General features: G+C 45.1%; 1 long non-coding RNA gene across 3 annotated transcripts in view; it reads left to right on the top strand.

The window, feature by feature from the left end:
• LOC118526969 (uncharacterized) overlaps window positions 1–18,425 on the top strand; it is a 43,796-nt gene extending 25,371 nt beyond the window's left edge. For 2 of the 3 annotated variants that reach the window (XR_004912909.2, XR_004912908.2), the window contains exons 2-3: window positions 10,524–10,591; window positions 16,891–18,425. This is a non-coding gene — a long non-coding RNA (uncharacterized LOC118526969). Of the gene's footprint in view, window positions 1–10,523; window positions 10,650–16,890 lie in introns of all 3 variants that reach the window. The other variant, XR_004912910.2, reaches the window with a different exon arrangement.
• The last annotated feature ends 6,279 nt before the right edge of the window (window positions 18,426–24,704 follow it).

Here is a 24,704-nt window from a genome sequence, read left to right as displayed (position 1 = left end):
ACCCCACCATCTGTTTTTTCTCTGTTCTGTCCCCACCACCTGCAAGATTTACTGGCACATAGTAGGTCTTCAGCAAATATGTGTTAAGTGAACTAAGACCCCAGACAGTCCACCACTATGAACCTTTGGTTACTCGTTGTAAATTGGATTCCTACAGGGAGTCACAGGACTCTTGGGTATGAATACACATACTTTACTAAATGGGATAAAGTGGGGGCCAAAGGAGAGAGGGAGAGAGTGGTTGGAGAAGCAGAGATAGAGAGAGACAAAGAACACACACACACACACACACACGCACTTGCACCAATTAATTGTGTCTAGTGACAAGTCACCAGGAGTTGGCTCAATACCTTTTTACCTGTCTGATGGTCTAATCAAAGTCTGCCTTCCTTAATCCTGCTCACCATCCCTCACATTGATCCCACACCAGAGAAGAGAGACGAGCACACACCCGGGGGCAAAGAGAATGCAATTAACAGCCCTGTGGCTTCATTTCAAAGCTGTCACCCAGCAGTTTGCCCTAACTCTGCAGATTTTTTTTGTCCTCAGGGCTATTCTCTTCTCACCTTTCCTTTCTGCAATTCATGTTTTGAACAGTAAGCAGGCCAAGAACTTATAAAAAAAAACTATGGGATTACACCAGGGATTCCCAAACTTTTGGAAGTCATGGAAACTTGGTTTTTTAAAAAAAATCATGACAAATGGAAACTTTACAGTTACTTTCAGAGGTAGGAAATATTCACAGCAATCCTATCAGGTTCAGAGAGGTAAAGACAGTTGCTAAATGTCACACAGCTAAGCAGTAGAGCTGGGATTTGAACCTAAGCTCTGGCTCTAGGCACAGGGCTCAGGCTTTCTGTGCCCAGGACCACTGCCTAGGCCAAAGGGGATGTCTGCAAGGCACAGTGTTCTCAACTGTGAGCATCAAACCGGGACTCCTGGACAATGGGTGGCAGAGACAGAGCAGGTGGGGCTTCCAGACCTGGGCATTCTTCCTGGCTAATCCAGAGGGACCCCGGTGGTCCCTTTCAGATCTGACTTCCAGGGTCCCCTTGGAGTGGTTGTCAGAGCTTGTACCCAGAAAGGCTGAGAGGTAACACTTGATGTTCTCTTGCTGGGCTGGACTGACTCCCGTTCAAATTCCATGGCTGATCCTGGCGGGGCCAGGGGTTAGGGATCAGTCTGTGGATGGTGGGAAATGACGCTTTAGTAAGTGGGATAAAGTTGGGTGGGAGGGCAAAGGAAAAGAGGGAGGGTTGAACTGGAGTTCAAGGGGCAGGCGGTCCACCTGACGTGGATGGTGGTGGGAGGGGCTGGGGAAGCTCAGGACACGAGAACCGGAGCTGGGTATGGGCTCTTCAGAGACGCCAGTAGTGTGGCCAACCCCGCCCCCCTTGGACCTGCAGCTTGGACTTCCCTGGTAGCTGTCCCCAGCTGTCCAGGATGACCTTGGTTCCTGCCGCCGCAGTTCAGCCCAGGTCCTCCTGGAGTAGCAGCTGGCCAAGGCAACACTGCAAACCAGCCCTCCCGTACCACCTGTCCAGTCCCCCCACCTCCCCGGGTGGAGGGCTGGGGTTCAGCCTGTGCACCGGGCACAGCAGGAGTGGGAGATGAGGAGCAACAAACATGGCAGAGGGGTGCTGGGGCCACCTGGCATGACACTGAGGCCTGTATCACCAGAAGGGTCCCCCCATCGCTCTGGAGAAACCTCTGGCCTTCAGCCTGGGAGGGTTGGTCGGGGGGGCGGGGGAGGGGCAAGCAAACATCTGCTGGAAGAACCTCCTGTGAGGTCTGCATAGTTCCGTAATTTTCTGCCCCTCCCCTCCCACTGAGAGCGTTCCGCTGCATCTTTCTCAGTGGCCTACAGCCCCTTTGGGTCCTGCTGGCCCATCAGGATGTCAGTGGCACTGGTGGCAGGAGGAGTGCAAGGAGATTGCAGAGGTGGGGGCCAAAGCGGCCATTGGATGGCATATTCTGGACCCATGGGTGGGCCAAGTGTGTGCTTGCTGTGGGCGGCCAGCTGCACAGGCAGGGAGGACAGCCTGCTAGACATGGGCTAAAACAAACGGCTGCCTCCGTCACTCCTGCCAGGAACCCTACCTTCTGCCTGTGCCTTTGCAAGTTGGTCTGTATGGTGGTTGGCGGGGCAGAAAAAGATGTGGACTGAAGGCCCCTGGGGCCCCTGTAACAGTGGGGGCGCACCGGGGTCCTGGGGATATCTGTCAGCCAGCTGTGGACTTGGATTAGCTCACAGGTGCAGTGGTGGGAAAGAAAGGCCCCTCCCCCAAGACAGACTCCTAACATTGTTCTCTAGTGAAACAAGAAATGCATCCATATGCTCTCTTTTTTTTAAACAATAACAAGATTCCGGATAAACCCAAAGTCCCCTGTGACCAACCTTTTTCCACCAAGCACTCCCCAAACTAATTACACCTATGAAGCTAATGGGTTTCCTTCCAGACTGTTAGAGATGTTCCTCCGTGTTGATCCATGTAGATCTGGGTTCAGTGTCTGAATTGTTGAGCAATATTCATTGTGTGATTACGCAGCATCTGAGCCACTCCCTGGGTGACGACACATGGTTGTTCCCAACGACCTCGTGTAGCATCCTGGGACGCACCTCTTATGCATCTGGAGGGGGCTCCAGGGCCCACAGTCACCCCAGAAGTGGCACTGTTGCTCCTGAGACACACATGTTTTCATGGGGTCCGGGGTAACCCATTCCTTCAATAGCACATGATATCATCAAACCAATTTTTGCCAGTTACAGGCGTGAATAAGACGCTATCTCGTGGGTGATTTGATTTGCATTTCCCTGCTTACTGGTAAGCCTGAGCATCTTCTCTTCTGTCAGTTGGCCTATCTATTTCCTCTTCAGTGAATTCATATCCTTTGGCCATTTTCCTATTTGGTTGCTTATCTTTTCTTATTAACGTGATGTGTTGTTTATATATTCTCGACACTCCAGGATAGATTTCTCTGTGGAGAGCAGCCTGCGGAGGCCTGTGAGACCGGTGAGCAGCACTGGCTGTGTGGGGCTGCTGGCTCGTCATTAACCAGAACCTCTGTGGTCTTTTTTTTCCCCTTCTAGTTTTCAGATGTAATTGACATCCAGCACTGTATAAGGCATACAGCATAATGGTTTGGCTTATATATATTATGAAATGATTTCCATGATAAGTTTAGTTGACATCAGCAGCTCCTATAATTACAAAAGAAAAAAAATTTGTTTTTTTCCTTGTGATGAGAGCTCTTAAGATCTACTCTCCTAACAGCATTCAAATATATCCTGCAGCAGCGTTAGCAACAGTCACCATGCTGTACGGGACATCACTGCAACCTCTGGTCATTTTGACTGACAGCTGCACCTTCTCCACGGAGAACTGGGCATGGTGCAAGCCATGGTCACGGTAGAGATGGGGGACGTAGCGGGTCCTCACTGGAGGAAACAGTCATTTCCTGTTTTGAGTCTCACCTATAAATGGATTTCCTATTGGAGAGAATCATCACTTCTCAGGCAGCCTCCGGAGGCGGCTGGTTCTGTGAGTGGGAATCCAGCACCAACACTCAGAAACATGTAGGATGGCAGACACAGTATCTCTTCATACTGGGTGAAGGGGAATCCACCTCGGGAATGGGTGCTGGGTGGAGGGGAGGCAGTGCAGAGTGAGGGGACACCACAGATCCTGTCAGGAGGCTCTCCAAGAGCACTGGGGTGCTGCCTCCTAGCAGGGAAGGAGCTCCAGCTCACACAGAGGAACCTCCCTGGATTCCACATAGGGAAGGCTGTGCAACCTTTTGAGGGATAGAGACTCCTGCTCACTGCTCTTCCTCTCGGGAACCAGACTCAGGCAGAAATGAGCAGGTGGTGTGGCTGGGAGGCTCCTCTGAGGGCAGCGCCTGGAGGGGGACACTTGGGTAGGGGGAGCAGTTGGGCTGCAGGCAGTGCAGCCTTGCTGAACCCCCAGAGCTCTGGGGCTGGCTGGACTGGGCTTCAGCTTTGTCCCCAGCTGAAGCAAGAGGGCTGGGCCTTTTCACCCCTGCATTGCCCAGGGGAAGGGCAGGCTTGGCAGAGGCGGCTCCTGGAGGTGGCTCAGCAGCCCGCTCTCCTGACAGCTGGGGACTGGGAGCCTCGGTCTGATGGGGGCACACTCCAGTGGGTCCTATCTCACTCAGATCAGAGCCTGAGTCTTAGCAGCTCTCCAGCCAACAGATTTTGCTGGGGCTGCATCCCTGGCCTCTGCTCTTCCTGTTTGCTCTTTTCCACTTCACTTAATTGAAACTGTCCCCGTCCTTCCTGGAAAGTGCCAAACATTTTCCTGCCTTGACCTCTGGCCAAGAGTGTCCCGTCACTCAACCCCATAAGGGCATGGCTCCATTCCTTGCCTTCTTCCATTCCCTGAGTGTTGGAAAATCTTCTTCTCAAGGAGACGTATCCTGACCACCCTACTGAGAATGGAAATTGTTCTCCCAAGTATCCATGTTCTCCAAGCCCCACTTGGTGATTGTCCACAGTGATTATCACCACCAGATGTAGCTCATCACTTTTCAGATCCTCTCTCCCCAGGAGGTCAGAAGCTTGATGAGGGCGGGCATCTTTGTCTCCTGCGTTCATCCCCAGGTCCCAGGTGCCTGGCACCGGGCCTGGCTCACCACAAGCTCTCCACAATGCTTGCTGATGAATGAATGAATGAATGAATGAATGAATGAACGAGCAAACAGAGGGCACAGCAGGCAGTGAACAGACTCAGATTCTTCTGCAGCCCAGGAATTTGCTGCATCAAGAGCCCCCGTGCAAAGGGAGCCATGCCGTGAAGGCAGGCCAGGCTCTTTGAGGAGGACTCATTAAGGACAAAGCCATGCAGTACACCTGGAATAAAAGTTCAGACTAACAGACAATCAGACATACAGACCAGGGCTCGGGCCAGGCAGCTACACTGAGCATACGAGAAACCATTCACAGATAAATTTGTTCAGCTAGTGTGTGGGAGCTGGGGAGATGGGGCTGACCACCCTCCCAGGTCCCTCCTTCATGCCACGGCTGACCACACCTGAGAAGCAGATTCTTAACTCTTCCAGATGAGCAGCAAGATACAGGGAACCCACCTTCGTTCTTTAAAGGGAGATGCCCGCAGTTGGCAGACCCTCTCTCATTAGCGCCCAGCTGTTCAAACACTCATCTAGCTGTGCTGTGGAGGTATTTTGTAGATGTAGGTAACATCTACAGTAGGTTGACTCTAGTAGAGGAGATTATCCTGGATGACCTGAGTGGGCCTGATCTAATCAGCCGAAAGCTCCCACAACAGAACTGAGGTTTCCCTGAGGAATAAGAGAGTTTCCAGCCTGTGCTTTCTCTTGTTCTGCCCTACGGATCTTAGATATGCCTGGCCCGCTCCCACAACCATGGAAGCCAGTTCCTCACAGTAAATCTCTCCGTCTCTCTCTGTATATGTCACAGTAGGACATAAGGATGGATGGCTCCCATATTCTATAGAATTTTGGGGGGAGTCAGAGAGCCAGAGGGTCTGACTTGGAGAAGGTACTTCTCAGAAGGCAAAGGCTATTGTAGAGGATCAGAGAAAGCATAGCCAGGGATAACAGTGTCTTGGGGGGGTGGGGGGTGGGTCTGGGTTTGATATTCTGGCCAGCGCTATTCCTGATGGAACGGAGAAAGAAATCCACTTCCCTTTTACTTGGTGAACCTGTGTGTGTCTACGCTGCTGTCTGCTCCATGTCATAGGGCCTTTATTGGACTGGACTATCATTTGTTTATCTAGCTCTATCAATCACATCTATCTATGTATCCATGTATCTATCTATCTATCATCTATCTATCTATGTATCTATCTCTATCTACAACTCTCTGCCTAATCTCTCCTACTGGTTCTGTTTCTCTGATAGAACTGTAACTGATGCAGATGAATAATAAAAAAAAATTAAGGGGTACCTGGGTGCCGGCTCAGTTGGTTGAGCATCTGACTTTGGCTCAGGTCATGATCTTGTGGTCTTGGAGTTGAGCCCCGAATTGGGCTCCCTACTCATCAGGGGAGTCTGCTTGTCTCTCTCCCTCTGTCCCTCTCCCTCCTTGTGCGCTCTCTTTCTCTCTCAAAGAAATAAATAAAATCCTTAAAAAAAATTTAACTTGGAGAGGGGGCTATGAATACATTTTACTCCATTTGGTATAGACAATTTCCCATGACATGCCTGGTCAGGACACAATCACCAAGGTCCTGATCGAGGTAGAGCCGGTTATCTAAGTATCTGTGGCTCAAGCAAAATGGCCAGGGTCATAGATCTAGATGGCACAATCAGTATAATAGTTGTCTAGAACACAGTTGACCAGCACAGGATGGGCAAGGGCACAGTGTAGAAGCTGAGGTGTAAATGGACAAAAGAAGGTGGTCATGGAGGAAACGGTCAGTGTCCATAGTTTCCCAGGACCTGGGTGGCCAGTCCATAGTCATGAAGACAAAGCCAGAGGAGACTTGCTGTCCAGCATGTCATGGACAAGAACATAATCCTTGAGGGCAAAGCCAGCGAAGACTGTATAGACAGAACATCACTGGCCAAGAACACGTCTTGGGAACACACAGCCAATGCCAACAGTGTAGACAGCTATGCAGGATACTCATGACTATTGTGTGCTTGGGAGACCGTTGTACTTGAGATAGGCACCATGTGTGCTTATGCTAGAGGTAGGCTGTGGTTTCTTTTTCTTATTTATCCAAGAAGCTATTTTTGTTCATTAAAACCTAGTTACTCGCTGTATCTAGCCAGGATCCTGGAGTGCTCGCTTGGTTAATTTAAGCAAGTGGAGCTTTGACGAAGTAATTTTATTGTCCTCTGGGATTGGCCAGCTTATGCCAAGCCTCACTCTTTCCATTGAAATGGAGTTAATTTTCGCTGAAATTGCTTCTTAGCAGACAAACACATTCCCCATCATTGAGGGCTTATGCTTCTGTAGCTCTATTATCCCTTAGCTTATACACCCGGGCAGCACAGGAGCTATGCCCCAAACAGATAGAGTCTCCCTAGCCTGGGGGCGTGGGGGGAGACAATGGAGGGGACAGCAGCACCTACTCAAGCCCACATACCTGGTTAGAGTTAGCCATTAGCTACTAGCCTTGAGTCTGCCACTAGCGTACGCAGCCAGAGCCCCCAAGTGCCCAGCTCTGCGCCTAGCCCAGCAAGAGGATGCAAGGGGGCCGGGGCTGTGATCCCTACCTGCAAAGAACTCAGTGTATTTGTTGAGGTGAAATTTAGACATAAGACTCAGAAATGACATGGGACAAAATTAACCCAGGCTTTGGCTCTGGTCTAGGATATGGGCGAATGGACCCACCTTCTGATGGGATGTGGAGTGGGGCAGCCTGAAAAAGGAAGGGAATGGCCCTTGGAGGGACCTGCTGTGGGGGAGCCCTAGAGTTTCTGGTGAACTTCCGGAAGGGGCTGCAAGAATGGGCAGGGGTGGAATGGCCTGGGTGAGGGGTCCAGTGGGGCACAAAGACACTCAGTGTACTTCAGAGAGGTGGTCAGACCAGGGGCAAAGGCCTGCAGTGGGGTCGCGGCCACGATGTTTCAGCCAGCATCTGAGTCACCAGCAGTGCCAGCATCTGAGGCATAAAGGGGGCCAAAGGTAAGATCGATGCTAGAGGGAGGGTTAGCTGGGGCCCTTAGGTGCTGGTGCAGGAAGTTCCCACAACCTGTGGGCAGAAATAGTCAGATCCCAGTTGTGCAAGCAGAAATGTGTTAGCTCATATTCTTTAATTCAGCCTTGGCTAGAAAATGTAACTGAAGCAGAAGCTAAGGGCTTTGCCTAGCAGTTAATGAAGAACCTTGAAAAAAATGGGAATCTGTTGACACAGATGCTCAGAGAAGACAAGCAATAAGCTAGCCATTACATCTTGTTAGATGGATTAGGACAAGGCTGGAGAATATTTGCATACCAATTACCATAAAATTTAAGTTCAATCTATACTTATTTTATGTCTTGTCTTCAGAGTTTCTGCCTACATCTGTTTGCTAAGAAGATCCATTTTCCTGTAATATTGGAAATTTTGTCATAATAGCTTCAAAAAGTGTTGACTTGTAATATTGAGATTAAAAATGTTTATTAGAAAAAAAACCACATTTGTACAAGGAAAGCATTCATGCAAAGTTATGTATTTACCTTGATGGTAATTAACCCACTATTTCTCTCACTAATCCAGCAAACCGCAGTCAACTCAGGATGTATCAGATAGTGCACAGTTCCTTACTGTTGGAACATTTCCATGTAAAATGCATGTGCAGGCACAACAGAATGACTGTGACACAACTTGTAAACCCAACGCATAATCTTTGTTCGCGGAGAGATACAAGTGCCTGGCTCTAGGCTCAGGGATCATGTTTGATCCTGCCCCAGACAGAAGCTGTTCTCTCTTTCTCTCCCTCCTTCCCCCACTCTCCTCCTTTCTCTCAGATCTTGCTGGGCTGTAAGCCCCCATCCCTGCAGCCCAGGTCCATCAGGTTTTGATTTTACTCACTTGCACTGAGTTGTCTCTGCATCTACCACCTGAAAATTTCAGGTTTTGCTTTAAAGTGTAGCTAGGTTCTTAAAACTTAAGAAAGTATTTGAGTACCTCCACATTTTGGGGAGGTATATGGGGGAGAGGGTGAGTGTCCACCATTTGACAACGAGTCTCATTTTTAACTCCTGGCTGGTTAACCACTTGGGTACTAGCCAAGACCGTGAACCTTCATGATGTCCAGCACAAAATAGGACTCACTACCTGTTTGATGAAATGGTGAACAAATTCATGAATGAATGAGTGGGAAAACCAGACAAAAAGGAAGGAGTAGGTAAGCTCAGACTTCAGGTTTCCTTGGAAAGCAAAATGTCTGAAATTCAGGAGATGAATAACTAGCATCAAGGGGCAGGAGGGAAGCAATCTGTCAGGAACTGATTTATCCAGAATCTTGAACACACAGCCTTACCCTGCCCCAGAGCCTTCCTAACATACAGCTCCACCCAAACCTGGGTGATGTGTTGGGGGAGTTTATGCAATTGACCTTGGATGTCTCTACTCATCCTTGAGGGAAAGAGAGTCAGCCCGACCTAGTCTGGATTCTCTCCATTTGGGGATCTAAAATAAGACAAATTTGAGTTTGAGTCTCGGCATTGCACTTATGAGTGGCATGGTCTTGGGCAGGTTCCTTAACCCTGAGAAGCCTGTTTCCTCAACCGTGAAATAGGGATAAATGAGTGTGGCCACATCAGGGCACAAAGATGATTAGCTATTTTGCACTGCATTCGGGCAGAAGGCGCTAACATAGCCATTGGTATTGTTGAGCAACTGACACGGCTGCCTCCCCAGGAGCAGCAGTCTTGGGCTGTCAACCCACAGCATGGTTTGCAAGTGTCAGGGTCACCAATAAAGACATGGCTCACAGGGGCACTAGATGGAACAACATTTTACCCATGAAGAGACAGGGCAAGATCAGCTGCGGTAGTGGGCGTCCATCCACCATGGCCAACAGGTCTGGCCCTGCAGCTGACACAGGGCCATGGTCCGCATGCACCCGTCTTGTGCTGCAAGCAAGGCACCCTGCTTCCTCCACATCGGGAACAGAGACAGCACTGGGGTTGGCCAGGGGTCATATGACACATGCACTTAGAACAAAGAAGTACACATCAAGCCCAGAACAGAGAGAGACTCTCCCAGACTAAGAGATGTGCCCAGCTCAGCTACCTAATGCCACTGTGCAAGGTTCGAGCAACCTGCACAGAGCTGCCTTTCCCAGCAAAGATCAATATCGTTATTAAGGTCATGGTGGTCATTTCTCCTTCACTCCTTCTTCTTCCCACCTGCTTCATTAGGGAAGTCTGTCTTCTGTGAGAGCTGAGTCCCAGACCTCAGCCCCAGAGGCAACCCCCGGCCACCATGGTGCTTCCTTCATCTCTTTTGCTTGTTTTGTTTTCCAGTTGATATTATTTTCTGATTACAGAATAATATATGTTCACGGCAAAGAAAAAAAGAAAAAAAATCCCCAAACACACAGAAAAGTGGGAAGAACAAAATTAAAATCATTCATAAGCCCATCACAGCTATTAATATCTTGGGGTATTTTCTTGCAGCCTTTCTTTCTACAAATATACGCACACATATAAACAAACTTGGAACTACATTATTTATAAAGTTTTTAATATACACAGTTTTACTTAACATTTCCCTGACACATTACCACATACTCTTTAGAAGCGAATTTTTAAAGCCTACCTGATATTTTATATTATGGGTGTGACAAGTGTCTATCACTTTAGTGACATAATTCCAGAAGATGTGGTATTTTGAGTATTCAGGTAGACAAGCAGTTGTAGCCCCTAAGGTAGAATACAGTCTCTACGGAATTCTACCTTAATTTGCTCATTCTTAGGGTGGCAGTCACTTTGATCTAGTCATTTCCAGGGAAAGTCAGTCACTTGAGATTTAAAGTCAGATCCTTTCTGCTTCTAAGTTTCTTTCTTTTCTTTTTCTCAAAAGCAAACCCCTAGAAGCCTCAGGACCGGAAGCCAATACGGCAAACCACAGACGGGTTCCCGACAGCCCAGGTAGGATGCAGCTCTGTAAAGGCCCGAAGAAGGCTAGGTCCCATTCCTTACCCTGGAGGTACGTGCATGCATGTGTGTGTGTGTGTGCGCGTGCATGCGTGCGTGCGTGTACCATGCTCCTGACTCTGGCTGTTGCAACAGAGTCACCTGAGGACTGTCAAAATTCCTAAAGCCCAGCCACATCTGGACCAATGACGCCGGACTGCCAGGCTGGCTCTGGGCTCCGGTGCTGGTTCAATCTCCCCAGAGAGCTTGAAAACCAGGGCCCGGGGCCCTTTGCTGTGCAGTGTGGACCAAAGCAATGAGTGTGACCAAGGAACTGCTAAAACACAGAAACTCAGAGCCTGCATTCTAACAAGACCCCCAGGTGGTTCAAATACACATGAGCACTTTGTAGTGAAAGTGTAAAACACATTTATATGACTCTTAACCCCAACCATATTGGTGCTATAAGAGGGATGATAATTGGCTTTTGAAAAACACACTGAATGGGATTACTTTGGAAAAATCTGTGCTCTTGAGCCCTACCATGCCTGAAGGTAGATCTAAGAAAGGGACCGATGGCTTGCTGGCCCCACAGCCTGGGTTCTGTGGCACACGGGACAACTGAAAATAGACCCAGAGCTAGCTTAGTGGCTCTAGTTTGTGAAGTCCTATCCCTTCCAGAATGGGTAGGGATGAAGGATGGAAATGGATTCAAAAATTCATGCAGAATGACCCTCTTACACTGTACATGGACTAATGTAAAAAGGGATATAAAATAGAATAGCATATAAATATTCATATATGATATTAAAAAAGATTTACATTAAAATGTTAATATTTGTTTTATGAAACTGTGGGTAATTTTTATTTTAATTATGCATATGTTATAATTTTTACATAGAATATGTATTACTTTGATTAAAACAATAAAATTCCTTTTAGAAGTCCCTTTCCATACTGCTATAAGGTAAATTATAATTTTTATTTCTTCTTTCAAAGGTTTGCCTTATTCATTGAAATCTTTAATCCATCTGTAATTTACTTTGGCCCAAGTTTGTGTCCCAGTAGCATTTACTGAAAAATCCAAACTTTTTCTCTGACGTCTTAGCATTTTTCTGAATTTTCTTTGTTCCTCAATTCCATGTCACTTATATCATCCATAAAATTATTATTCTTGCAGGGGTCAGTTTCTGGGACAGTTGTCCTTTGCTGTTTATCTGCTCAGCTATGCTGGTGTCAGAAATCACCATTTGATTATGTCTTTCAATGTTTTTCTTTTATCTAGGAGCATAAACTTGCCCTTATCATTCTTCTACATGTATTATTTCATATAAGCTTCAGAGCTACTCTGTCAGATTTGAATTAAATATTACAACAACTTAAGAAGAATTAGTATATTTGAACTACTTAGGCTTTGTGTTCAGGGCATGGGTGTTTCTTCACATGCTTACCTTTTTAAATGTCTATCAGTACCTTAAAAACTTTTTCCTTTGACTAGTATCTGCAATCTTCTGGGGAAAAAAAAAAAAGTGTTTTTCCAAAGAAAAGTAAGACTTTAAAATTTCTTTCCAAAGTAACAATAATGAAAGCACCTCATATTTAAACAAATGGAAGCAACTAAAGCTATACTCAGAGGAATATTCAAGGTCTTAAATACTATCAAGAGTAAGGAAAAAAAAACCCAACAACCCAGAACTGAAACTAAGAATTCAATTTCAAGTTAAAAAAAAAAAAGCTAAAGAAAGTAAAAGGAAGGAAATAATAGCACTGAAAGCAGAATTTAAAAAACAGAAATTTAAATTTAAATTCTCCCAGGATTTAAAAAATAGAAGAATTGATGAACAAATCCAAGCAATAATAGTAGACTCATGTGTTTCTTCTTTCAACCCAAGAGCTTCTGCTCTGTGTGTTTTAAAGCTCTGTTGTTAGGTGCATATGTGTTTAGGATTGTTAATGTCTTCTTGGAGAGGTAACACCTTTATCTTGCAGAATGTCCCTTTTTCTACTAATAATATTCCTCTTTTGGTTTTTTTGAAGCCTACATTGTCTTATGTTAGTGTAGCCATGCTAGCTTTTGATTAGTACTTTGCTTTCATGGTATATATCCTTTCCATCCTTTTGCTTTTATCCTATGTCTTTATATTTAATGTAAATTTCTTACAGGAAGCATTTAGTTGGGCAAGACCTAGTTATTTAAATATACCAGAAAAATAATTCAAACTTCTGACCACACCAATCAAAGTGAAACAAAACGGAACAAAAAATTAAAAAGAAATTAACATGAGAACGTCACTGTGCAATTTGAGAAAACTTGATTTTAAGAAGAGTTGCCCCCTCCCAGTAGGTGAAAAGGGGGTGGAGACTAGAGACTTACAAATTCACAGTGACAAAATTATTTTTCTGACAAAAATTTTAATAATAAGGGTATTTTTAACAGGTGTGAGTGGGTAATTATAAATGCCTACGTGTCACTGATAAAGTTATTTTTTATAATGGCTTTTGCTCAAAATTACACCATTCCTTTTGCCCTCACTATTCATCATAGAACATAATCGTTTACACATTGCTGTCTCATTTTATCATATTGTTATGACTTTAAAAATCACAAAGGCATTTACACGAAACAGTCAGATTGCCTTCCCTCTCCCCCATGTCATCATCTTAAGATTTCATGGTCTTCCTAAATCACACTTTCTAAAAGTTCAGTAACTCCCTGTGAAGATTTATGTGCTTTATTTGTCTTTGTAGTACTTAGCATACTCAATGCTTTTACTTGCATGTCTCATTTGTTCCCTGGCTCTCCACATTAGAACATAAACTCCACAAAAGCAAGGATTCTTGTTGGTTTTGTTCCCTGGTGGATTCTCAATGCCTAGAACAATGCCTGGTATGTAGTAGGTGCTCAATAAATATTTGTTAATGATAAATAAATGAGTTGCTTAGGATGAGAAGTTCAGTTGTGATATAATAAATATATCTAGTCTTTATCCCCGTTTCTGGCACAGTTTCAAAATCCCTTCCAGTTTCCTAAGTGATAAGGAGTTTCTTTGTTATGTTAATGAGTGATTCCTCTTGGGCCCTTGATAGCTTCCAGATGGGGGCTGGTCATCAGAAAGTCCAAGCACTCAGTTAGAGGGTTGGACCTTCCCTGCCCAACCTCTGGGAAGGGAGAGGGACTGGAGAGGTAGTTCAATCATGTGGCCAATGACTTAATCACTAGTGCCTGCATAATGAGACCCTGATAAAAACTCTGCACTGTGGCTAGATGGGTCTTCCTTGTTGCTGAACTGATGGAATGTGCTGGGAGGGTTCCAAGAGGAGAAGACACAGAAGCTCTGTGTCCCCCATTCTCCCCTCTGCCTTGACCTATGTCTCTTTTCATTTGGCTGCTCCTGGTCTGTCCCCTTTTATAATGAAGCCGTGACCCCAAGTAGAACCTTTTCAATGAATTACTGAGTTGTCCTAACAAATTATTGAAAGTGGGGGGTTCATGGGAACCCCTGAATTTGTAGAAGATGGACCAGAAGTGCAGGTGGCATGTGAAGTGGGTCAGTCTTGTGCAGACATTGCCTTCACCCTGTGGGGCCTGCTAACTCAGGGTAGTTAGTGTCAGGATCATATTGAGTACGTACACCCACTTGGGGCAGAAACACAGCACAAGTTAAAAATAGCAAGTTTGTAAAGTTTTAAAGAAAAGTAAGTGGATCTAAAAAAATATCGAGTAGGAATGGCAGTGGATGTAAGGGGTCAAGGAAACACTGACCTGGTGGCCTATAAGAAGCTCAGCTTGTGGAGAAACCCCTGTGAGACCAGTGATCAATACAATGGAAATGGAGGCCCCTAAATTACTGACTGTGGCCTGCTAGCACTATAGATAATTAAGCCATGAAAGAGAGAATTTTTACATTGGAATGAGAGAGACATTATTTCAACCAACAGAGGCAATCCATGTGTCATAAATGCATACCACATCAAATTCTAGGCTGATAGATTTGAAACCTTGAAAAACTGGAAGATTTCATTAAAAAATTACAAATGATCAAAACTGACCCAAGACAAGGCAGAAAGATGGAATACACCAGGAACTGTGAACAAAGATGATAAATTCCAATAAAAGGAAAAAATGACCTTCCATGACAGCTCTGAAGTTTGATATGTATGAAGTTTTTTTTCCCCCCCAAACTTTGAAAGAATGGGTAAATTCTCAGTTGTATAAATGTCCAGTAATATCTCTCATCAAGGCTGGCTGCAAGAATTATTTCTTTCCTTGTTTAGTCTGGATTTATCATCTTTTGTTGTCCAGACTCTATTGATTTCTCTTCTGTCCTGGGCAGGGCTGTTGGGCTGGTGGGGTCTCCCCAGCGGAGCCATGCTCTTCGCTGGAGAACAGACTGGCTTCGAGTGCAAACTTTTCATAATGGAATCCTTATAAACCAGTTCTTCTAAAAATGTGTAAATATGCAAGGAAGGCACTATCAGGATGAGAAGATGGGGGGAGCCATGAAAGCACCAGGTCCAGGGATCTGCTGTATACATGGCACCCACCGTCAATAATACCGTGTGCTTAAAAATCTGTCAAGAGGGTCGACCTCATGTTAAGTGTTCTTAACACAGTAATAATAATAAAAAAGAATGTTAAAGTTCATGAAAACATTCAAAATTTTTTTAAACCTTTATTGAATTCATATACTCTAGGAAATAACTTTATTTTGAGAAAACATTTTTACTTCTAGAAGACAAAAGATGTATGCCTAGAAATCAGAATAAATCTTGATTTAAAAAAAAAATGGGGAAAAGGGCGCCTGGGTGGCTCAGTCGTTAAACGTCTGCCTTCAGCTCAGGTCATGGTCCCAGGGTCCTCGGATCGAGCCCCGCATCGGGCTCCCTGCTCTGTGGAAAGCCTGCTTCTCCCTCTCCCACTCGCCCTGCGTGTGTTCCCTCTCTCTCTGTGTCTCTCTCTGTCAAATAAATAAATAGAATCTTTTAAAAAAATGGGGGAAAAAAGAGAGACAAAGTGTCTGGAGACAAGTTTCTTCTTTCCAAGGAGCTGCCCTTTCCACAGGAGGTGCATGGAATGGATAGGCAGGACTGTGTTCTGTGGAACAGGGTCAAGCAGACCCACTAGGCTTTCTGTGGGGAAGAAAGAAGGGTCTTCAGAGACCAAAGGTCCTTTGTGCAAAGAGCTTATTTCTTTATCATTGTGCTGTATCTCAGTAATTTTTATCTAATTTTTCTTGCTTTTTCGTTTGGTGTACGTAAAAGTTAGGGGAAATTTTGGTTATTGGGATCCCAATAAAGGTATCAAAATATATTTTGATTATATGTTGGCTTGGGTCCTTATTTTATGTCTCAAGAGAAAACATAAAAAGGGATCGATCATGGCAACACCGGCCACTCCCGTTGCCCCATTAATGTCCTCCCTCAACCTCTGGTGGAGCTTATGAAGTCTCAGCCATGAGTCTAGAAAAGACATCGCTATCCCCGACTCACTCAAGTGGGCTGCATGAGTTGAGGCCTTGGAGGAGTCCACCTTTCAGAGAGTGGCTGGGATTTGTGTGGCAAGTATCAGGTTTGGTGTTAAAACAGGAAAGGAAGGTGGACTTACCCTGACATTGCAATCTTGGCTGAGGTCCCAAGCCTGGGGTCACAGGACTCTGTGCCACCCTCAGGCCAGGTGCTAGGTCGTCTGTGGAAGAGACACACGGTCCCTTCCAGATGTTCCCTGTCCTTTCTGCCCCCTTGATCTGGAGCACTGATGGAACCCGCTCTGAAAGCACTTCCTGACACGCCACACGATCAACCCTAAAGGGAGGGTGGGGAGGCTGATCCCACCAGCCTGTCCCTTTCCTCCTTTTCCTGCTGGAAATACAGGTATGAAAGCCAGGGTTCTGGCCACAGTCTTGCGGATGTGGGAGCGTGGGTCAGAGCTAGGGAGAGGCAGAGGGGGAACCTTATGAAGGTACCAGGCCAGCCCAGAATTCCTGTCCTCTGGCTTTTATTGGGTGAAAGCAAAATAACTTTGTAATTTATCCAGGCCACTGTTTGGGCAGAAATACAGAAAAAGAATATTTCTTAAAAAATACAACATTTGTGCTGGACTTGCAAAGGCCATAGCTGGGCAAGCTGGGAACGGGCCCTCGGATGCGACCCTGAAGGGCGGGGGAGGTGGGGTGGGGGGGTGCGGGTGGGCACACGGCTGCTTTCTCTCCCCAAGAAGGCATGTCCCACAGGGTTAATGAGGTGGATTCACGGGACATTTAAAGCTGGTTTTTCAGAGACCAGTTTCTCCTCAATCAGCTCTTGTGTCTTTTCAGAGCCCACCAGCGAACCCACTAACCACGAGCCATCTCTGCAGAGACCTGGACTGACGGTCACTGATGGGGCTCCAGTCTGCGAACAAGCCAGGCCCTGCACTCCTTGCCCGAGATAACGAGCCCAAGACCCCATCCAGTTTCCAGCTCTCTCCTTGTCCTACAGATGACCTCCTGGCATCAGGGGTTGAATTCTGCCTCGTCTTAATGCTGTCTCCACCCCAAAGTGAACACTGGATGTAGGTTCCGTAGATGTTTGCTCACTGCACATGCTCCAACTTTTTGTATGGATAGTCATGTTTCCCCTCCTTTTTCATCAGTATGTATGTAATCCCAACCCCTAGGATTGTACAAACTTGCTCTAATCTCAGTTGGCGAGACAGATTTCAGCCAGCGTCCTGTCTCCTCATTTGCCTGCCTCTCGAATAAACCTTTTCTTGCTGCAGACTCCACGTCTCCGCGATGAGCTTGGCTGTGCATTGGGCGGATGGACCTGGGCTGTGTCACGCCCTCACCCAGTGAGGGGCTTCAAGGGAACACCTCGGAGAGACTGGTGAGCCTCCACACCCCAAACTGGGGGCCAGGGACTGAACTGACCCATACCTGACACACCTGAGACATCTCCAGGGGAGAGGCAGGATGCGCTGGTGGCAGCCAAGACACCTGGCTCCTCAGCCACCTGGGACTGAGCATCCTCCCACCTCATCTCTCATCATGACGGTGCATCCAGCAGGCCAGGAAAAGGGCCCTATGGGAAGAAGCCAAGCTGGGTCACCTCGAGAGACATTCTGTCCAAAGGTCCCACCTGCAGAGGTGGGTGGCCTGACAGTTTGAATGAGGTGGGAGGTCCGGAGGGAGGAGATGCTGAGGATGGAGAGACCCCTGAAGATAAACTAGCTCGTTCAGGAAGCTGCGGATGGAGGCCTAGGGGAGGGAGGCACCCTCTGCCCCGCTGCCTTCCTCAACTGCAGGGACTTCTGCAGCCACAGGACCTAGCATGTAGAGAGGAGGAGAAAGAGAAGACAGCGTAACCACCCTTCCTTCCACCTCCGAAGGCCCAACTGAGATTAAAGCTGGAGGAGCACACGTTTTAAATAAGATGAGAGCCTGGAGTTCTCGTATCACGCAGGACCAGATCTTTCCTTCTTTGTTTGGGACAAGAAAGGCTGTGAAATCTGCCCGTGATTTCATGGAGGAGAGGATAAAGGTAGAGGTGTGAAAGGATGATCTTGCTTTCTATCTGCCCCTTTCCGAGTCAAGCTTGCTTAGTGACATGATTCGAAATATCAAAGGCAGCAACGGGGAGTGCACTCCTCTGGCTGGTTTCTGCCTCTCAGTGTCTGTGATTTCTGTTTCACGGGAAAGGGAAGAATCAGAGCACTTTGCTGTCAAAGAGGGAAGGCATTCCCAATTGTGGCAGACCACCAGATAAGGGATAGGCATAAAGAATAAAATAAAAGTCGCCTGTATTCTGCTTCTCGGAGATACCATTTTTGTGTGTGGTCCTTGTGATCTGATTACAGGATTGTGATGATACTTTCTGTTGTTTCGGAGACGTGCTTCCTTGTTTGAAAGACTGGTGCAAGACCTGTCCACGCAGTGTTTAGTAGTGGCCCAGCTGGGTCCATCATGGTCATCCAGCAACTCCACTTGGCTGAGGGCTAGTGGTTCAGTCGAATAAAAGGTGATTTGCAGGAAATACTTAGGTGTAGAGGGCATGGCATTGTCTATCTCTCCACTCTCCATAGCCAAGGAGGCCAGGTGTGAGGGGGGCCTAAGAGAGTCACTATAGAAATTGAGGTGGTGTGCAAAAGGGGAGACCAGGGTCTTCCTCCATGGCTGGATGTTTGCCTGATCATGGAAGCTTGCAACAGCTCTTAGATTGAAGCATCCGATGATTCTTGGGCACCTTACTCACCAGGATGCTGACTGTGATGCTTCCGAAAGTGGGTAGGTGCAGAGAACTATGAAAGCAGCCTTCAGGTGCAACTTGTCAAGGCAAGGACATTTGATGTCTTCCATGTCAGTGGTCACTAGGGAGTAGATCTGGTCATGAGCCTCCTCAGAGACACCCTACCCAGAAAACTGCCTGCCAGGAACTGTGGGCGTGTCACTGGAGGACAGGAGCTGAGAGCAGAGGTGAGGCAAGGGGGATGTGCATTGCTCATGTCAGGGAATGAAGCAATGGGATGGTCCCTATGGGGTATCTCAGAAGACCCCACAAAGGAGTTGCTTTCGACAGTCAAGAGAGAATCACGAGCATCACCAGCAAATGACAAGGTCTTTGCTGCCTTTCCTCTTGTCCTTAGAGGATCCAGAGAAAAGGAGGGGGTAGTGGGGAGGGGAGTAAAAGCACAGACTATGCCCTCCTTCTGCCTTGTCACAGGTCCTGGGCAGAGCATCATGCCCAAGGGAGTGGGGAAGGAAGGAGCTTTAAGTTGTATATGAGACTAAAGTCTTGATTTAGACTGGCTGGGTTTTTCCTACTTGAAGATGAGACTTCTCTCATTCCTCAAAGTGACAAGATGTGGCCAGGGGGTGGGGAGGGAGACCCGAAGACCACGTGATGGACAGTGATGGGAGAGTGATGGAGCTGTCCCCTATGGTGGCTGGTGGAGTGAGTGCAGGTCCACAGTATACTGGGCGTGCATATCCCTCTTCCTCACGGGATCAGATTTTACCCCACCTGGTTTTTGGATCTTGCACTTGACCAAACACATTGTGGACATTTTTCCATATAAATATTTCTGCAATTTCATTGTCAATGCCTGATTGAGTAATTTATTTAATTCCCTAGGAGAAACTGGGTCTTTGGAAGGATTCTTTTTTATCCAGCCCTTAAAAACTCAATCTCAAATCAGCACTATCACTAAAGTCTAATAGAAGTTAGGAATAAAATGTAGATACTAGCTTTCATCATTTTTACTTAACATTTTCCTGCAGTTTCTAGCTACTGCAATTACATATGAACCATAAATAAGAGGTGTGATTCTCATACATGAAGAAACCAGTTGGATAAGTGCCATCAAAGAGATCCCATTCACTATAGGGATAGTAAATAGTAAAATGTTTAAGGATTTTTAAAAATGTTTGAAAATAACATTTACTAAAAAAATTGAAGAATGTTATAAATAAATTTACTATATTTTGCCGAAAAAAATCAATGGAGAACTCTATTTCTAGATAAGAGCATCTAACATATTTTTTTTTAAAGATTTTATTTATTTATTTGACACAGAGAGAGAAAGCACAAGCAGGCAGAGAGGCAGGCAGAGAGAGAGGGAGAAGCAGGCTCTCCACTGAGCAGGGAGCCGGACGCGGGGCTCGATCCTAGGACCCAGGGATCATGACCTGAGCCGAAGGCAGCCGCTTAACCGACTGAGCCACCGAGGCGCCCCTAACATATTTTTTTAATGTTGCGATTAATAGGCATATAAAAAGATGCTGACCATCCTCTGTCATTAGGGAAATGCAAATTAAAACAAGGTATCATTACAGACACATCAGAATGGCTAAAACCTGAAACACGACCTTAGCCAGGTGATCAAAGTCAATATCACCAGTGATATATCATGTTGATTGCATGCACCCTTGATAAGACATGATAAAAGTGGCACCTTACAAAAACACATAACCCCAGTCTAATCATGAGAAAAACATTAGACAAATCTCAGTTGAGGGACATTCTATAAAATCGCTGACCAGTGTTCCTCCAAACTGTCAAGGTCATAAAAATATGGGAAGTCTGAGAGAAAGTGCCAGCCAAGAGGAGCCTGAGGAAACCTGACAACTGTTAACATGGGATCCTGGGACGGGAAAATTTCACTACATAAAAACTAAGGAAATTCCAATCAATTATGGACATTAGTTAATAATAATGTATTGATATTGTTATATTCATTGTAACAAATGTGCATTCATTGTAACTAAGGTAAGAGGTTAGTAATGGGGAACTGGGTGTGGGGCATAGGAGAACTGTCTGTACTATCTTTGTAATTTTTTTGTAAATCTAAAACTGCTCTAGAGTAAAAAGTTTATTTAAAAATATATGTCAACTCTTCCTTAGCCAATTTACTAATTTTAACATAATTCAAAATCCCCAATAGGATTTTTTTCCAAAGTGAAAAATTGATCACAAAGCAATGTGGATGAAAGAGGAAGAATAACTAAGTAAACTTGGGAAAAGACAATCAAGGGGTGAATTTATAAAACTGCTATTACAACACATAAGGCCACAACCTTAAAAAAAATGTGGTGGTTTTGTTTGTAAAAACAAATTGATGAAATGGAATGCTTGACCCAGAAAGAAACTCGGGAGGATCTAACCTCTATAAAAGCGGCCATTCTGATGGGCTGAAAAAGGAAAGGATTGCCATACTTGCAGATGTACCAGGCACATGACTGCACAAAAATCATCCTGTTTTATTTAATTTAAAACATTTGACCTCAGGAACAGAGGTTAAGGTAGTCACATTCCTCAGATCGTGGCTTGCTCTGGTCATCATTCCCTGCAAGGCTCTGTCTGGCGTGATTTTGCTTTCCCTTCATCCTTGATTACTTTGCCCTCCTTGCCTCCCCCAGAGGCACCCAATGCCATGTGTCTGGTTTATGTGTTGAGAAATGCAAGTACTTTTGAAAAACAGGTAATATTGCTTTGAGTATGCATTTTCGACTTACATCAATGGTAATGTCCAACAGGTCTAATTGTACTCCTCCCCTTTTTTAACCCAACAGGATGTGTTTTAAGATCTGTCCATATGACTCTCCACACGTGTAGTCTAACATGTTGGACTGCTCCGTAGTGTTCCACAGTTCACAGCGCTATGTTTATTTATCCACTTCCCCAGCTATGAGCGTATAGGTTGCCTCAGCCCTCCCAGCCCTATAAATAATACTGTGGTAGAAGAACCTTCTCTTTCCTGTTTCTTATCCATGCGTGATTTTCACCAGGATTAATACACTGGAGGGTGGGTTGCAGTGTCACAGAGCTACTCATACCTTATCTTACTAAATTCTTCCAGCTTGTTCTCTCCAGCATTCATATTATCAAATTTTCTCAGTTTTGCAATCTGATGGGTATGTAGTTGCATCTCATTAATGTGATGTTTTAATTTAAGAACTGGAAGCATTGAGCACCACTCCCTCTTGTTCTCTGTTCCCCTTCAGTGGATGGTTCTTCATATTTTTGGCTCATTGTTCTCTTGGATTTCCTGTCTTTTTCTCTCTGATTTGCAAGAGTCTCATGTATATTCCAGATTAGCCCATTTGGCTGAGTGCTGTCTTTCTGCCTTACTGTGGGGATCAGCAGGCTATGGTTTATTCAAGATAATGTGGTGGGACTAGAGTTAGCACCAGTACCCCTCCCCACCTCTCTCCATCAAGGAGGGCAGCCCTCTTTCCCTCAGGACTCCCAGTGCTCAATCTCCCCACCCATTCATTAGGATGAGTCACAGCTAGTTGCTCTGAGTGCGGGTGGGGGGTTCTCACTGTTTTAGCATTGGTTTGACAAATCCATTGACCTCCCATCTGCCTTTGGTGGCATCTCCAAGGCTATTTTGGGAGCAGTGGCCCCATGTTAATTTGACATCTTTTCTAGAGCCAGAAGACAGTGTGCCACATGCCAATTTTAGAGAGAAAAAAAATTGGGAGAAAAACATTTAAGTACTTTTTATATATGTGTATTGAAAGTATATTAAAGTGTTTTTTTTAAAGGGAAAACATATAATTATTGTGTTTGCCACATCTAGCAGCTGAAAGCTGCTCTTCTTGTTTTCTCCAAGTCCTTATCATTTTCTTGGTTGGTGGCAGACCAAATTACTACTCAGCAGCCCTTGCAGGATGCCTGTAACATTAAACAGAACCCGGTGTCACAGCAACAACTTCATTGCTTTTGCACCATGGGCTGTGGAATTGAGAGACTGAAATCTGAATGGTTAAGAAATAACCCAAACTCCATCTCCCATGTCTGGGGTGCTCCCGTGGCTCATTATTTTTGTGGAAAAGACCCCTCCGCTAGGAAGTGAAGCTTGTGACTTCCTTGTGAGGGTTTCCCTTTGGCCATGTTCCATCCCGATCCTTGGGGGCGGGACCCAGGCTTCAGGGGTTTAGAAACTCTTCAGGTGATTTCCAGGACAGCCAAGGTTGGCAAGCAGTACCAACTCAGGCAAGTTGCACATTGCATCACCCGGGAGATTAGAAAAGATTGTGTGTCCTGGCTTCCACTTCCAGAAGTTCCTAGTTGGTATGGAACACAGTCTGGGCACCAGGCGTTTAAAATACTTCTCAAGTGATTTGAATGTGCAGCAACATTTAAAAAAACCCAGCCTTCCAGTGCTTTAGCTTTTTCCACCATTGTCACATCTGCCACATCACGGTGCTCAGGAGTTTAACTCTGATTTATAAGTGCCCCTCCCCAGTCTCATTATTATTTATTTTTTATGCTGAAGGCTTATGTGGGTTTTTCGTTTATTTATCAATTACTTATTCATCTTTGCTTCTTGAGTCTTATGCCTTCCTTTGGAGGGTTTTTTTTTTTTTTTCGTGACAGCATCCTTTAGAACTTCTTTTAGCAAGAGTCTGGATGTAGCTATAAATTTTGTGCATATTTTTTTAAAAAAATTCTTTATTTTAGCTTCTCAACGGATGGTTTGGTTGGGTAGGGGAGTTTGAGTTGACAGTTATCTTCTCAGCGCTCTGGAGGTATTATTACATTGCCTTCCTTTCTCCCCTGCTGCCAGTAAGAAATCTTTGTCAGTCGATTAGTTGTTTTTAGATAATATGTTTCCTTTTTCTTGGTCGTTACTTTTCTGCTTTTTCTCTTTGCCTTTTGTTTTTGGCAGTTTTGCTCAAGTAATGTTTGGGTGTAAATTTCTTATTTTTTTTATCCTGCTTGCAATTTCTGATTCTTCGCTCTGAGCATTCCAGTCTTACTCCATTCCAGAGAATCTTTGGCTCTGTTCTCTCTGAATGTTGCCTGTTCTCCCTCCTCTCAGGTGTATGTTGGATGCTTTCCATTCCTCCTGCGTGTCTGTTAACCTCTTTCATTTTTCCCTCTTCTCCGCCTCTCCATCTGGCGTGTGCTTGAATTTCTGTACCTTTAAACTCTGTCATATCCACTTAATTTTAAATTTCAATGACTATATTTCTTGAAATTGCATTTGCTTCATTTTTAAAACTCTGTGTTTTTGTTTCTTTCATATTTCCCTGTTTTTGTTCAAGCCTTCTATTCCTTATTTTATCTCATTAATAATTTTAAGCATATTACTTTATACTTCTGACCAATTTGTTATTTCAATTTCTTGGTATGCTAGTCTTTCTTTCTTTCTTTTTTTTTTTCCTGAATCTTCCACTCAGAGACTCACTTCACTATCTTTTAGATAGAGTTCTTATCTTTTAGAGATATATATTGGAATATTTATGATTGAAATGGCATGATGTCTAGGGTTTGCTTCATGGGAATCCAGTGTTGAGGACATGAGCACGGATATATAAGTAAGATTGGCCTTGAGATTTGTAGTTTTCACTTATGAGCTCATCTTGACCAAGAATTATGATTTTTTTCTTTTGGGAATTCTCATGTTCTGTGTTGCAGAAGTATTACTATAAAGCAAATGTTTGTTTTCTTCAGCTAATTAGCCCCATTAATTTCATGGCTACTGGGTAAGATTTTTTTTAATTGATATCTTGTCTTTGGGATTTCTGTAACATTTGTTTAGTATAAATTGAGACCTCGCACCATGATTAGGACCCTAGAATTTATCCAAAGCCTGAGTAGACCTAAGCTTCCTTGTTGCTTCTCTGGGCTGCTGGAAGATTTA

The sequence above is a fragment of the Halichoerus grypus genome, chromosome 1 (assembly GCF_964656455.1).
Source record: "Halichoerus grypus chromosome 1, mHalGry1.hap1.1, whole genome shotgun sequence".
In the NCBI taxonomy this organism is placed as follows: domain Eukaryota; kingdom Metazoa; phylum Chordata; class Mammalia; order Carnivora; family Phocidae; genus Halichoerus; species Halichoerus grypus.
This window is presented reverse-complemented; position numbering and strand designations above follow the sequence as displayed.